This window comes from Desmodus rotundus, chromosome 10, assembly GCF_022682495.2.
Source record: "Desmodus rotundus isolate HL8 chromosome 10, HLdesRot8A.1, whole genome shotgun sequence".
Classification (NCBI taxonomy): domain Eukaryota; kingdom Metazoa; phylum Chordata; class Mammalia; order Chiroptera; family Phyllostomidae; genus Desmodus; species Desmodus rotundus.
This window is the reverse complement of record NC_071396.1, coordinates 82,262,926-82,278,167: the sequence shown is the minus strand read 5'-3', so window position 1 is coordinate 82,278,167 and position 15,242 is coordinate 82,262,926. Positions and strand designations below refer to the sequence as shown.

Sequence of the window (15,242 nt, the reverse complement as noted above, 5' to 3'; positions counted from 1 at the left end):
TTCTCTCTGTCGAGGAATACTGAGGGCAGTGTGTCCAATTTCCCATGACTTAGGAAGATTTTCAGTTTGGCTTTTGATAACAGAACTGTATACTGTCTGAATAATACTGTCTCTAATTTCTCCACGTGGCTCTTGTCCTGGTTAATTTCCTGACATGCGTGCACTAATTATTACTCTACTGAATGCTGAGGTGGCTTTTCTGCACCTGCCCAGAATCTTGCTCTTTGCAGTTTTCACTTCTCCGGTATTCTGCCCTAAAAACTCTAACCTCCTTGGTCTCATTGGAGTCTGCCTATATTCTGCCTCCTGTACCACAGCCTGTAAACTATCTTAGTGCTTTATTTTATTTTTTATAAGAATGACTTCATTTGTTTTCTATAACTTAGAAATTACATTTTATTGTTGCCTGATGTTTAATATCCTGAAAATCATTGATTTGTTTTTTAATTTATTTTCTTAATAGTTTGGTTTAGATAGGAGGGTAAGTTTAGTCTTTATTTCACCTTGCAAGAAATGAAAATTTTAAAATATATATTTTAGTATGATATTTGATGCATAAAAAGAATATATGTAATTTATATGTAAATTATAAAGAATAATATGAACAACATCAGTGAATTCACCATACAACCGAGGAAATACATTACCAAATACTTATGGCCACTGATGTGTAATTCCCCTTGTGCTATTCCATTATCATCCATTTAGTATTGCAATTACCTGATTTTTATGTCTATTATTCCTTTGATATTCAAAAATAGCTTTGTCCAGTGAATGTGTGCTTAATTAATACAAGGTTTATGGGGTATTTTTTGAGAGGTATAAAGTGAATATTTCTTAGTACTTAATATTAGGTTTCTAAGTTTCAACCACAATTTAAGGTTGTGATCGTTTATTTTTATAGCTTATTAATATTTTATTTTATGAATATACTACAATTTATTTAGCAATTTTCCTGTCAGTATAAATTTGTGAGGTTTCAGTTTTCTGTCAATGGTTTGCTTTATCTTGTTGACTTCTGAGAGAAGCCATACTTATAAGCTATTGTTAGCAGTTTTCTGCCATTGTTATTTGGGGCCTGGACTAAATACGACTCAAATGACAATTTTTTAAAAATTTTATTTTTCAATTAGCTTTGCACAGTGGCAGTATTGTAGCCAATGAGGTTTATCCCAGGCACGATTATTGCTAATTAAATTTTATTTTTCAATTACAGTTGACATTCAATATTATTTTATATTAGTCTCAGGAGTACAGCATAGTTGTGAGACAATTATATAATTTGCAAAGTGTTCCCCTCGATAATTCAAGCACCCACCTGTCACTATATATAGTTATTACATCAGATGACAATTCTTTTTCTGCTTTTAAGGTTCTTTTTCTGAACATTTTCATAATTTAAAAACCAGTTTTGTTGATTTCATTTTTTTTACTTTATTCATTCAGTTAATAGGAGATTGTTTCTCCCTCAGAATTTTTAAATAAGAGGCTAGTTTTGTTGCCCATGGTCCGTCTTCTCTCCATGTTAGGGGTGGGAAAATTGTGGTCTCAGAGAGATGTATGCAACTCATAATTCAAACTTTTTTAGCTGGCATTCAGCAGTTGGAGTTCTGCTGCACTTCGGTGTTATTTTCTCCTGTCTGTATGGCTTGGTTCTGTTCCCCACTCAAACAGTTGGCATTGAATATTTAGTTACCAATGGTCTTCCTTTCCTCACAATCATAGACACACTAATTTTAGGGGCTGGAGCTCTTACAAATCAATATATGAATCATAGTCACTTCTGAAACCTCCATTTGTAAATATGTCCGTGCTTTTCAAATTCATCTAGATAGAATTTATTTCCAATTTTAATGGGATTTTATGAACTGGATTATAATTGCAAATTTAATCTCGAAGAATATACACAAGTAAGTACATACAATAATCTTCTCTGAAGAATTGTATTCAATGTAAAATAATTCAAAACAGCATGGATATCCAATTAGGAGACTAGTTAAATAAAAGGTAGTAAGTCAGTGTTATAGGTATTGTTTTTGTGGGGTTTGCGGGTTCTGGAATAGAAGAACCATCTTTCACCAGTGGCCTTATGTAGAATGTTCAGTTTCTTTAAAGATACAGAGTTATCTTAAGAGAGGTACTTCTGTTGACTGCTACTTTGGAATGTTGGAAATATGACAGAAACTAACTGGCATAGTTATCTCTCAGGATGTTTCTGAACAGATTAATCTGTTAACTTCCCCATATCTCATGTTTTCTTGTTGTTCTTTGGTAAGTACAAGTTTAGAAGTTTTCTAAGGCTAAGCCGGGAGGAACGTCTACTATGTATTTTGTGGCCGTCTATACATAGGCTGTACATTTCAGATCTTCATCTCCAATTTACTTCTTAATAAAATTTTCCTTTTCTAAAAGTTCTTCAAAATCTCTAGTCTACTCATCTTCCCTCTGTTGTTTCCGGCGTTCTCATGACTTCTTTCTTTAGGTTACTTTTCAGTCCATTTCAATAATATTTTGGTACGGTTGGCACATTATTCATGTGCTCAGTCTATCATCTCAAACCAAAGTTGTGGAATTACTTTTATAATTAGTAAAACAACTCTCCATTTTGGAAAAAGAAAAAGAATATAAACCTGAAGCTATTAAGTACTAAAGTCATTTTAATTTTAGGAGAAAATGCTGTTTTACTAAAAGGTTCTAACTCAATTTTTAAAAGTTGGTATATATTAAAGGGTTTAACATTTCAAGTCAAGTCAGAAAGTAACATAAATACTTGAAACTGTGTAAAATATACAGGTATGGGTAGACTCCGTGACATTCAAATTCATACGTGCTTTAGACCAAACATGACTCCTCTCTGGATTCTGCCTGCAAGTAGCGTGTGATCCTTGGTGTTCACAGAGGTGCAGTCAGATCCCACCATCAGAGGGTCTTCGCATGTGAGGTCGAGGCCAGGCCGCGGCTGAGGTTAGGGATACTGCCAGGTATGGGAACGAGCACAGAAAGCACCTCTCTACACATCACACAGTCTAGCTTCCACACTGCGTTTTCAGTTATTTGCCATCATAATTATAAAATGAATGTCACACCAATTTTCTCTGAAAAATTCTGTTAAAATATCATTCTTTTTGAGAAAATATGTTTTTCCTTCCACTGAGATGATACCAGGTATAATATGTCAAACAGAAGGTACATTAGATCAGTTAAACAAGCAAGGAAGACTTTATTCAAGACTATTATAACAGGACAGAGAGATTGAACCAAAGTCCACCAAAACAGAAAGAAGGAAAAAATTTTAAGCACTGGTGTAAGTTAGTGAAAAAGTACTGGAGGAAGAAGGGGGGAAATGAGTCAATATGAGTATGCTATCTTTGGTTGCTAATTCTCACTTAAGAAATTGCTAACTGTTACTTATACTTCAGAGACTGGGAGGTAAGGGTACTGTCTTCCTTGATGATTCCATTCCAAAAATATGGATCTCAGGTCCTTAAGAAACACATTCTGGAGTTGTAAAACTGGCAATAAGCGGGGAAATATTTACACCTCAGAGGCACAGAGAAAAAGTTTATAATTGCAAGCTTTCTAAATAAAATGTTCTAAGCAAAGGGAGGTCAGTGGTATAGAGTCAGGAAAAAACCTGTCTGCGGTTTGTAAGCTGAGAGTCAGGGTAAGGCCGTCTTGGTCAAATGGGAGAACGAGGTAAAATTTGAATTAATTATATAAACTTTTTTAGAATCAAAAATTCTATTATTCTAGAATATTTTAAATGAGCATAGATTATACTTTTTCAAAAGAAAATTATAAAATTTTATAAGTAAAATTGTTATACAATATATATCAATGGTAACAAGGTTACCATTATCAGCATATATATAAATAATGAAGTTTAACAGAGTAATTTAGAGAATATTTAGAAAAAAACCCCAAGACATTTCTTACTATTGCTTAATACTTTCAGAACATACTAGCTCTTCTGGAATGTTCAATCAGTAACAGATGCAACAATTGAATTCATGTATAGAGATAATTGATATCCAACCAAAACACTAAAATCAGATCAGAACTTTATTCCTAATTTTCAATAGATGTCTTAATTAGAAACACTTATGAAAACACTGTAATTTAGAATGCCTGAAATGTATGAATAGTTAAATGCATTAGCATCTAATCTTGACATTTATACAAACACCTTTTTTTTCTTTTGTTTTAACCTTTGCTTTTGTTTGATCACTGTTGATGATTATAGTTAGAAAACAAAAAAATTGGATAAGATATTTTGGACCTTTAACTTCGATAAAAGCATCTGAGGGCCATCTGTTATATCATTTTACAATCAACCTTACTGATGTTTAAAATTTTATTTTTATGTTAAATTTCCTTTTCAGACAACCTGATTAACTATATCTATAAATTCACAAAGTGCTCTCACATCAGACGAGAAGGTACTATTTAAGTCAAATCGCCTTCTATTATATCTTCAGTATCTTTACTTTTCACTCTATACAACTTCTCAGTGCAGAGAAATAAAAGCGAGTTGGGGAAACTTGGCAGATGGGAGACATGAATGTATGTCTTGCTTGAACTGTGTTTCTTCCACCTATAATCTCTCTGATTCTCATAATCTTATTTTCATATTGTTTCCTTTAATGATTTTCCATTGCTGTTTAACCATTATGAATGTATCTTTAACATTTCACTGTAATAGTGCCAATTTTGAGGAGTCTTCTTAGAAGAGCATCTACTGGCCAGCTAGAGTCCTGGCAAAGTGGGACAGCTGCTTAGTGGTGAGTGGTGGTTCCAATGGAATGGCCCTTTTATATTTAAGCTTTCCTGCTTTAGCATTGCCTTCTTGATAACTCTTACTTCTTATTTCCATGATACAAGCTCTATGAAAGATATTCAAAAATCATTTCTGCCACTATGCATCCTATTTTATGTTTTCTTTGTTGTAGCATCTTGTAGAATCTAGTCATTTATTTTAAATTTTTAGTAACTCTTAACTCACCTACTTCTAATCAGTTTTGTCCTCTTTCTCTAATTGCATTCTCTTCCTTTTCCTGATTGATATGTTATCATAAAGTCAGTAATTAACTTATTGCTGCTTTAATCAAGTATAAGCATTTGCCATTATAACTTAGTAATAAAATTAGCCCTATTAAAATGCTAAAATAGCTTGCCATTTCAACATTGAATTCCTGAACAGGGCTCATTGCCTATTACACCAAATGGATTATATGCCAAGTGTTGGAATTTCTTTTTTTCTGTCCTCTCAGGAACACAAGAAATTCTAAAGGTTTGGGGAATAATTTTCTTATAGGCTACAGAATAAAACTGTTCTACAAAAACATTTTGTTTGTATCAATATTCCCCTGACTCTCTTTTCCTTCTTTTTTACACCTTTTAAAAACAAGTGCATAGCCCCCTTACTGTTTAATATTCTGTCCCTTTGTAACTTGCCACTAATTGGTCTGTAATATAAAACTGGATTATATTTTAACTAAGTTATTGCATTTTTTATTAAACTTGTATGTTGTGTATTATTTATTTTAATTATATTGTTTCTCTTTCCTTTACGAACCAAAAATTCAAACAGTATTAAAGCCCAAAAAGTAGGTTGGGGTTTCTTTATGTGGTTCACAATTTTTTTCCCCCAGTACATCCGGAGATCTATTCTTTAGTCCATAGAGCTCTTTACTTTGCTCTTGGCTCATTATTAACTGTTGTGTCCATTTGATGCCGAGAGATGGTTAGAGAGGCCAAGAAACGACGGACGTGATAAGGAAGTGGTGCTTCAAAACACTGAGAGGCGTTAAATATAACACTAACTTATGCGTGGGCAGAATTACTACAAATGGATTGTTATGGAATCTGACACTTTGGTAACATTATTATATGTTATGGGGATAAAGAAAGCATATAACTTTTATTCTCAATTCATTTTAGGAAACTATTTGTCATGTGACTTCATAAGCAATTTTCTGTAATAGGAATAAAATTGACTTAGACAGCCCTCTCTGAGTGAATTAACATAATTAATATGATTTTATTAACACAGCCAAAATGTTTTTCTCCCAGGAAATTTGACAGAACCTAAGCGTAGCAGTACTTGGCCACTGGCAAGGTAGAACTGGGTCTCTCTCTATGGCCCCTGCTACAGCCCCTCTGGTATAGGTCCAATGAGTTTTCATAAGCAGAATTTACCATGCAGGTGTCAGATGCTGGGAATACAATTGATCTTAGGTAAATGAATGTGACAATTAATAACTCTTATTGAGTGCCCAATTTGTTCAGAGCCCTGGGCACAATGGGTGATCACAGAGGAACAGACGTAAACAAACAATCCATTTATGCCTCTTAGAGGTGTATAGTCACGACAAAGAGAGGTCACCTATCAGGCCCAGGCAGTGAGAGGGAGCAGGAGTTAGACAAGGCGCCAGTCTGAGTTGTAGGAAGAACACACCGAGATTCTGGGAACAAGGACGAATTACCACTTGGATAAATGTAGCAAGACATATATTTTTAAGAAACTGTGATTCATCACTTCTGTGGCATCTTAATCTTTTGCAATTTGTAATTCCTGTCCCTATTTTATTTCATTCAGCAAACATTTCAAAGTCTATGCTGCTGTGTGTAATATACCCTGTTGGGTCTCATTGCTGCCATAATTGTAAACAGAGTTTCATCTTCATATTAAAAAATTAATAACCTTCCTCTCCCTATTTATCCATGTGTCTCTGCCTCTCCTGTCTCTCTAATACACACACTGATACACACACATTTATGTGCATGTATATATATATATAATATATATACACATATGCACACACACATATAAAGCCCCGGTTGAAAACAACAATACTTATAATTACAAAAAGAAGATTATGGCAGTAAAGAGGAAGTAGAAATTACTGATAAGAGATTAAACATCTCTGATAAAAGAAACAAATCTATATTGCAAATATGTATGTTATTGTTTAGGGAAAACCTCATATAGATGTTAATTATAATGGGGAAGATGCAATCATAAATCCATAAACAATAAATGATCAGCAGAGTTCTGAATCAAAAGCCGATCTATTGGAAGCAGAAGAACGGATGGACATCTGAGTGACAGATCGGAAGGAGTGGTGCCGTTTCTGTACAAGAGATAAATGAGAGAAGGTACAGAGGAGCTACTGTTTGCCAGCCTGGAACAGAGTAGTGTGAGTGCTTTATGTATCTTACTGAATGTGATTCTTCTAACAACTCTGTGACCTAGAAATTATGTTCCTATTTTGTAGATGAAGGAACAGCTTCAAGTGATTTGCTTGGCCAAGAACACGTCTAAGATTATAAAGAAGCCTTAATGAATAAGAAGTTACGGTGCTACTTACAACATCCATGGGGAAAAGAATTTATTTATATAGCTTCTCGGAGGAAAAGAAGGAAAGCAACTGTTTGGTGTTGCTAATTGCAGCAGACTAAACCTGTATACAGAGTATAACATGAGTAAAGCAGAGACATACCATGATAAAGAGTCTTTGGGGGACTAGAATGAAAATAATCTCAAGACACGTGAATGTTTTCTGTTCTCCTTTTTGTCGTATACATAAATTCTCAGCTTGTGCTCACACTATGGTGAAGCAGTATTTTTTATGGTAAATTCTTGGCCTAATGATATGGTTGATGGCCAAATTATTATGAAAGGTATTGGAGAGAACCAAAGGGTCCATGCTGTGCTGTTAATAGTGTAAATAAACAAGAGATCTTTCTTCATCCTCAAAACTAGGGGACTAGTACCAGAATTTGCACAAGAAAACAGGCAGAATATCTTGTTTTTGTATATTCCTAGATGTCATTTCATGCCAGCTTAGTGCAGAAGCTAGTTCGTATGGTATTTCTTTGAACTCTTTTGTGACTTGTATGGGACAAAATTGTGTCTCTAGGAGTTATTTTCAATTACACTAATAGCAAAATAAAATAAATTGTAGAAATGTCAAATTTCTCAGTCTGAGTTTTATTTGACAAAAAGCTCCAGATTCAACTCTTTTGATGTGTACTAGTTGTAACATTTCAAGGATTTAGTGTGATTTAGAAAAGTGGCTAACATTAAGAACTCTCAATTATTTATACTGATCTGTTGAAATTTTCCAACTGTTACTATTTTCCCGGCAATTTTAATGACAGCAGAGTAATTTCTGAGACTATATAAGCACTACGGTATAAAACAAGTGTCAAAGCAAACGCTATCCTCATTTTCAGGAATTGGTAAGGGAAAAGGGTTTATAGTACTCTGAATATATTTGGTTAAACTTTATGTCTTTACTTAGGTCATCTTTAAAGAGTACAACTTTCCTTGATACTTTAAGACTTTTCATGAATTTGGGATTAGAATACAAATTACTTTATTCCCTCAGAAGCTTTAGGAATTCACTGTTAGCAAGACTCCCTACATGCACTCTGTGAGGTCATCTGGTACATTTAGGCACGGAATTTTTGTACTTCTCCAAGTATTGGAAAAAGTCAAGCAAGTAGAAGGTGAGTAAACTCACTCTCACATTTATCGACGTGACTTCCGGAGATAAATTGACAGCAGGACTTCTATCTGTTATGTTCACTGCTCTACCCTCAGAGCTTGTAAAATCGCTCAGCACGTAGAAGCATTCCATACCTATTTACTGATTAAGTGACTCAGTGAATGAATCTGTGATAGTCACGTGTAGCTTTCCAGGAGAGCATCAAGCCATATAATTAGCGAAGAATTAACTTCACTGCAGACTTAAAGGATGGACATGGAGGTGCGTTTTTTTTTTTTAACAACATAACATAAAAGAATTTTAAACTGTGTCTGTTAATAGAAAGAATAAAATGGTTTTCTTAATTTTATTAGCCATTTTTGTTAATATATTTATGTTAAACTGTTATCCTCCAGAAAATCTCTGAACTTAAAAAAAAAAAACCCTCTAAATTTTGAAGTCTTCCCAGTAGGCAAACTGGGGTATAGTGTTGGGAAAGCCAAAAAGGAAGATTTTGACTTAAAAAAGTTAGAGCTCTTTATCAACTAGACAATAAAAAAGATGGACCTGCCCTGACCTGTGTGGCTTATTTGGTTAGGCATCATACCACAAAGCGAAAGGTGCAGGTTCAATTCCTGCACCTTTGAGAGGTCTGGGCACATGTCTGAGTCGTGGGCTCTGTCCCCGGTTCGGGCACATAAAGGAGGCAAGCTATTGAAGTTTCTCTCTCACATCAATGTTCTTCTCCCTCTTTCTCTCCCTTCCTTCCTCTCTAAATATAAATAAATAAAATCTTTAAAAAAGATAGATCTAAAAAAGATTTCATTTTGGAGGATGTTCCAAATGATATTTCTAAGATTTCTTTCAATTAGAATATTTACTGATGTTATGATTCTTTTTCTGGTTTCTTTGATCAGTATTTCTTCTGGATGCCTACAGATTTTATTTACCCCAAATAAAGTGTAGTGATACGTATTTTAACTGACCATCTTTACAGTAAGGGCAGGGATTATATCATATACTTTCCTGGTATGCCCACAGAACCTAGCTTACTACAGACTATTCATTACCAAGTCGTTGAGTAGGACCTGAGAGAATCTTATTATTTTCAGCAATAGGCTTTAGGTATGCTACTTACATTGCTTGATTTAATCCTGACTACACCCACATGGCATAAGCAGTGGGATTGAGATTAGAATCTAGGCCTGTCTGAATATATCGCTGCATAACTCATGCAATGTAAAGGATTAGTTGTCAGCATTTCCCATCTGAAGTCTTGAATAAGTGCTCTGCTTTCATATGGTGATACCATCCTTTTAGATTCTGTGCTGCGACCAAGTCACACAGACGTGTTTGAAATCTATTATTCTCTTTATTTGTATCTTCCTCAATTTCATTCTTCAGTGTTCTATAGTTTATTGAGTGCAGGTCTTTTACCTCCTTTATTCAATATATTACTAGGTATTTTATTTATTTTTGTTGCTATAGTAAATGAGATTTTTTCTTAGTTTCTCTTGCTGATAGTTCATTGTTGTTGTACAAAAATAACATTGATTTCTGAATATTGACTTTGTATCCCACTATCTTGCTGAATTCATGTATTAGGTCAGGTAGTTTTTGGGTGGAGCCTGTAGGGTTTTTTTATGTACACTATCTTGTTGTCTTTGAACAATGACAGTTTTGCTTCTTCCTTTCCAGTTAGGATGCCTTTTATTTTTTCTTCATATCTGATTGCTGTGGTTAAGTCCTCCAGTACTATGTTGAATAAGAGTGGTGAAAGCGGGCACCCTTGTCTTGCTCCTGATCTTAAGGGAAAAGCTTATAGTTTTTGCCCATTGAGTATGATGTTGGTTGTAGATTTATTGTACATGACCTTCATTATGTTGAGGTATGCTCCCTCTCTTCCTACTTTGCTGAGTATTTTTATCACCAATGGGTGCTGGATTTCATTAAATGCTTTTTCAGCATCTATTTATACGATCATGTAATTTTGGTCTTTTGTTTATGGGATGTATCACATTTATTGATTTGCAAATATTGTACCATCCTTGCATCTCTGGTATAAATCCTACTTGATCATGGTGTATGCTTTTTAAAAAAATGCATTGCTGCATATACCTTGTTTGTGGATTGGAAGAATTAATGTCTTTAAAATGTCCATACTACCCAAAGCAATCTATAGATTCAAGGCAACTCCTATTATAATACCAATGGCACATTTCACAGATCTAGAACAAATACTTCAAAAATTTATATGGAACAAAAAATGACCCCCAAATAGCCTCAGCGATCCTGAGAAAGAAGAAGAAAGTTGGAGGGATCACAATACCTGATATACTATACTACATGCCACTGGAATCAAAACAGTCTGATACTGGCATAAGAACAGACATATAGATCAACGGAACAGAATGGAGAGTTCAGAAATAAACCCATGTCTCTACGGTCAACTAATATTTGAAAAATGGGGCATGAGCATACAATGGAGTAAAAACAACCTCTTCAATAAACAGTGTTGAGGGAACTGGACTAGACCATGCAAAAAAAGAAAAAGAAACAAGACTACTAACTCACACTATACTCTAGAATAAACTCAAAATGATAAAAGACTTAAATATAAGTCATAACACCACAAAAGTCCTCGTGGAAAACATAAGCATTAAAAATTCAGATATCCCATATAGCAATATTTTTGCTGATATATCTCCTAAGGAAAGGGGAATAAAGGAAAAAAATAACAAATAGGACTATATCAAATTAAAAAGCTTCTGCACAACTAAGGAAACCATCATCAAAATGAAAAGGGAACCTACTCTATGGGAGAGCATATTTGCCAATGATTCCTGGGACAAGGGTTTGATCTCCAAAGTATATAAAGAACTCACATGACTCCACACCAGGAAGATGAACAATCCAATTAAAAGATGTGCAAAGAGCTTGAATAGACACTTTTCCAGGGAGGACATACAGAGGGCCCAAAGACATATGAAAAAATGTTCAACATGACTAGCCATCAGAGAGATGCAAATTAAATCCACAATGACATATCATCTCATCCCTGTCAGAATGGCCATCATTAATAAATCAACAAACAACAAGTGCTGGTGAGGATGTGGAGAAAAGGGAACCCTAGTGCACTGTTGGTGGGAATGCAGACTGGTGCAGCCACTGTGGAAAACAGTATGGAATTTCCTCAAGAAATTAAAAACAGAACTTCCATTTGACCCAGGGGTTCCATTGCTGGGAATATACTCTAAGAATCCCCAAACACCAATTCAAAAGAATTTATGTACCCCTCTGTTCATAGCAGCGCTATTTACAATAGCCAAGTGTTGGAAACAGCCAAGTGCCCATCAGTAGATGAGTGGATTAAAAAACTGTGGTACATTTACACAATGGGATACTACACAGCAGAAAGAAAGAAAGAATTCTTACCCTTCGTGACAGCATGGAAGGAACTGGAGACTATTATGCTAAGTGAAATAAACCAGTCAATGAAAGACAAATACCATATGATCTCACTCATAAGAGGAATCTAATGAACAGAATAAACTAATGAGCAAAAGAGAACCAGAGATGTGGAAGAGACTGACAGCTGCCAGAAGGGAGGAGGAGGAGGGGAATGGTGGGAAGAAGGGGAAGGGACTAGTTACAGAACATGTATGAATGACTCAAGAACATGGACATCAGTGTGGGGATTGACTGTGGGAGCAGGGCGTGGGCTGGGAGGAGGAGGGCAAAGGGGGAAAAATTGGGACAACTCTAATAGAATAAACAAGTATAAAAAGAGAAATCTATTATTCTCACTGAGCATTTCTTAGGCATTGGGTAAGTAATGTTTTTTTTCTTACAAATTGGATGTTTGGCTGGAGGAAAAATTATAGATGAAGCATACATAGGAAGTATGAATTTTGACTCAACATTATTATGAATGCCAAGAGTAATCATGGCTCAATGTTGTCACCTCTTTTAGTTCCTTGAATTAAACACAGATGTGTTTCAGCATGGCATAATTAAAGGAATGTATTGTTTAAAATCTATTATTCACTATCTCTTATTTTTTCTTGTTAATTGCCAAGCAACATTAAGCAATTTGAAACTTACTTAGTGAATGCTTCAAGAATATTTAATAAAACTACAGTGTTTTTATTTTCTTTTCAACCCACACCCACTTTTATTACTTAATCTACTAGTAGTAATTATAAAAACAATTTTATGCAGAGAAATAAGGTTAGTCATCTTTTATAGGAGAGTAAAAGACCTACTTACTTATCTTTTGCCTGGTTTGGTGCTGGTGTAGATTTTTGTTTATCATTTTATCATTTTTCAATGTGACCCTGAGATTTCATTAGCAGTGTTTAGAAACTCTTGTCAGTCTTCATTTTGCAAATGGTCATTTATGTCATTATGCTAATAAGTTGAATGAGTTTCACATTGGGCTAGGAGTGGATTTGAGTAAGCTTCTGGGAAACCTCTGCAAATTCACAAAGTTAATGGTTTGACCTCCCAATTCACCAGTGTAAAATAAGCTATAATGATTTTTCAGTCTCTTAGCTTCTTCCGAGCATTTCAAGAGAATAAATAAATAAACAAGAGAGCTCCCATTTATTTCAAATGACTTGACTTTCCTTATAATCTAATTGTAAATGAATAATCTCTTATTTATCTTCTAAAGTGATTCATATGTGTGTTTGGTTGAGACCCTTCCTCATGACAAAGGAAGAAGCATTTCTGAACAGTTGTTCTGAACAAAGACTGAATTCTTTGAACTGCATGACACCAGGAGGGTATTTCAAAGTGGCAGCTCATATATTTGAGCAAGTACCCAAACAAAAGCCATGAGAAATACTTTTAATACTTAATAACTTGATTTACAGAAGGTTGGTAAAGTAGGAGGAAATGATTTCAGTATAAACAACGTTGCCATGTGTTCTTTTAAGAACTTGTAAAGAAACATTTGAGTTTTCTTTAACATTATTAAATTCTACAAATTTCTTGTTAAACGGAAACTTTGTCTACCCCATTACATATATAGTTGTTAATGAGTGGGTGCTCATTTACAGATAATGCTTGAGGAAACTGAAGAAATTCTAAAGAAAAGTCTTACTATTTTTTGCTGAAATTAATGCAAAAGATAGAAGTTTGTTCTTTGTTTCTGCTGTGTAGTATTCCATTGTGTACATGGACCACAGTTTGATCCACTCACCTACTGATGGGCGCTTAGGCTGTTTCCAGCACTTGGCTATTGTAAATAATGCTGTTATGTCCATGGGTGTGCATAGGTTCTTTTGAATGGGTGTTTCAGGGCTCTTAGGGTATAATCCCAGCAGTGGAATTGCCAGGTCAAGAGGCAGTTCCATTTTTAGTTTTTTGAGGAAACTCCATACTGTTTTCCACAGTGGCTGCACCAGTCTGCACTCCCACCAACAGTGCACTAGGGTTGCCTTTTCTCCATGCCAGCACGTGTTTGTTTTGCGACTAATGGATGAAACAGGAAAATATTATGCTAAGTGAAATAAGTCAGGAGGTGAAAGACAAATACCATAGGATTTCACCTACAAGAGGAACCTAAAGAACAAAACAAACAAAAGAGAAAAATAAACCAGAGGCATGAAAACAAGGGACAGACTGACAGCAACCAGATCAGTGGGGAAAGAGGGATTAGGGTGGAAAGATGGGGAAGGGACTAGTCAAGGAACATGTCTGAATGACCCACGGACACAGACAATAGGGTGGGGATTGGCTGTGGGAGGGGGAGTTGGGCTGGGCGGAGGAGAGCAAAGGGGGAAAATTGGGACAACTGTAATACAATAACAATAAATAATTAAAAATTAATGCAACTAAGAAAAAACAATAGGATGGTTTTAGAATTATTTAATGTTGGTGTATAGTTGTATTTTTTCTATGCAAACAAAAAAGATTATTATTAATAGCAGAAGCAAATAGCATACGTTTAAAAAAGTCAAATAATTATCAACTTTGGTAGGGACTGATTTCAATCAGACGAACAATAGTTATTTATTAAAACGATAGTAGAAAAACCTGCAAAGCTACCACATTTCTGCTGAACAATCACATTATGGGATATATTTTTGCTGTTAATTTTTCTCATCTCTTGACTAAGGCATTCATAAAGCAAAAAATAGAATATTATATTAGAAATGTTTATAAATATCAGTGTTTTCTGATTGTAGAAGGGAAAGGGAAAGCCAATTTCTTGTTTTTCTTTGAACCAGAGTCTCTCCCTTCAATGAATTCCTTACCTCTGTTCACTTAGTCTAATGATTTTAACTAGTATCTTCATTAGTTTCAAGTTTTAGGAGGTAGGTACTAAAGGGCTGTTTTTAGAACACCCATTTCCCTGGTATAAGGACTTATTCAGAACTGACTTTAGTATTCTTAGCTTTGGGGGTCCTGGCTCTGAGGACAGAGAGGTGATGTACTTATTTTTTTTTCCAATTTTCTAACAGCCAAAAAAGTCATGGTATAGTTAAGCAAAGATCTTAGAAAATAAACATGTTACCTTCTTTCTGTCTTGGAATATTTGGCCCTGATGCCATTTCACATTTAAAAAAACATGATTAGAGAAAGATAGATACCTTATAATTTCACTTACATATGAAATCTAAACAAACAAAATTAGTGAACAAACAAAATGGAAACCAATTCATAGATATAGAGAACATTTGGATGGTTGCTAGATGGGAGGGGGTTTGGAGGGATACACAAAAAAGGGGAAGGGATTAAGAA

The 15,242-nt window shown here is 34.8% G+C and overlaps 1 non-coding gene across 1 annotated transcript; it reads left to right on the top strand.

The window, feature by feature from the left end:
• The first annotated feature begins 1,131 nt into the window (after positions 1-1,131).
• LOC112323069 (U4 spliceosomal RNA) lies at positions 1,132-1,266 on the top strand. The gene has a single exon (XR_002976698.1). It is a non-coding gene; the product is annotated as a U4 spliceosomal RNA (small nuclear RNA).
• Positions 1,267-15,242: the final 13,976 nt, after the last annotated feature.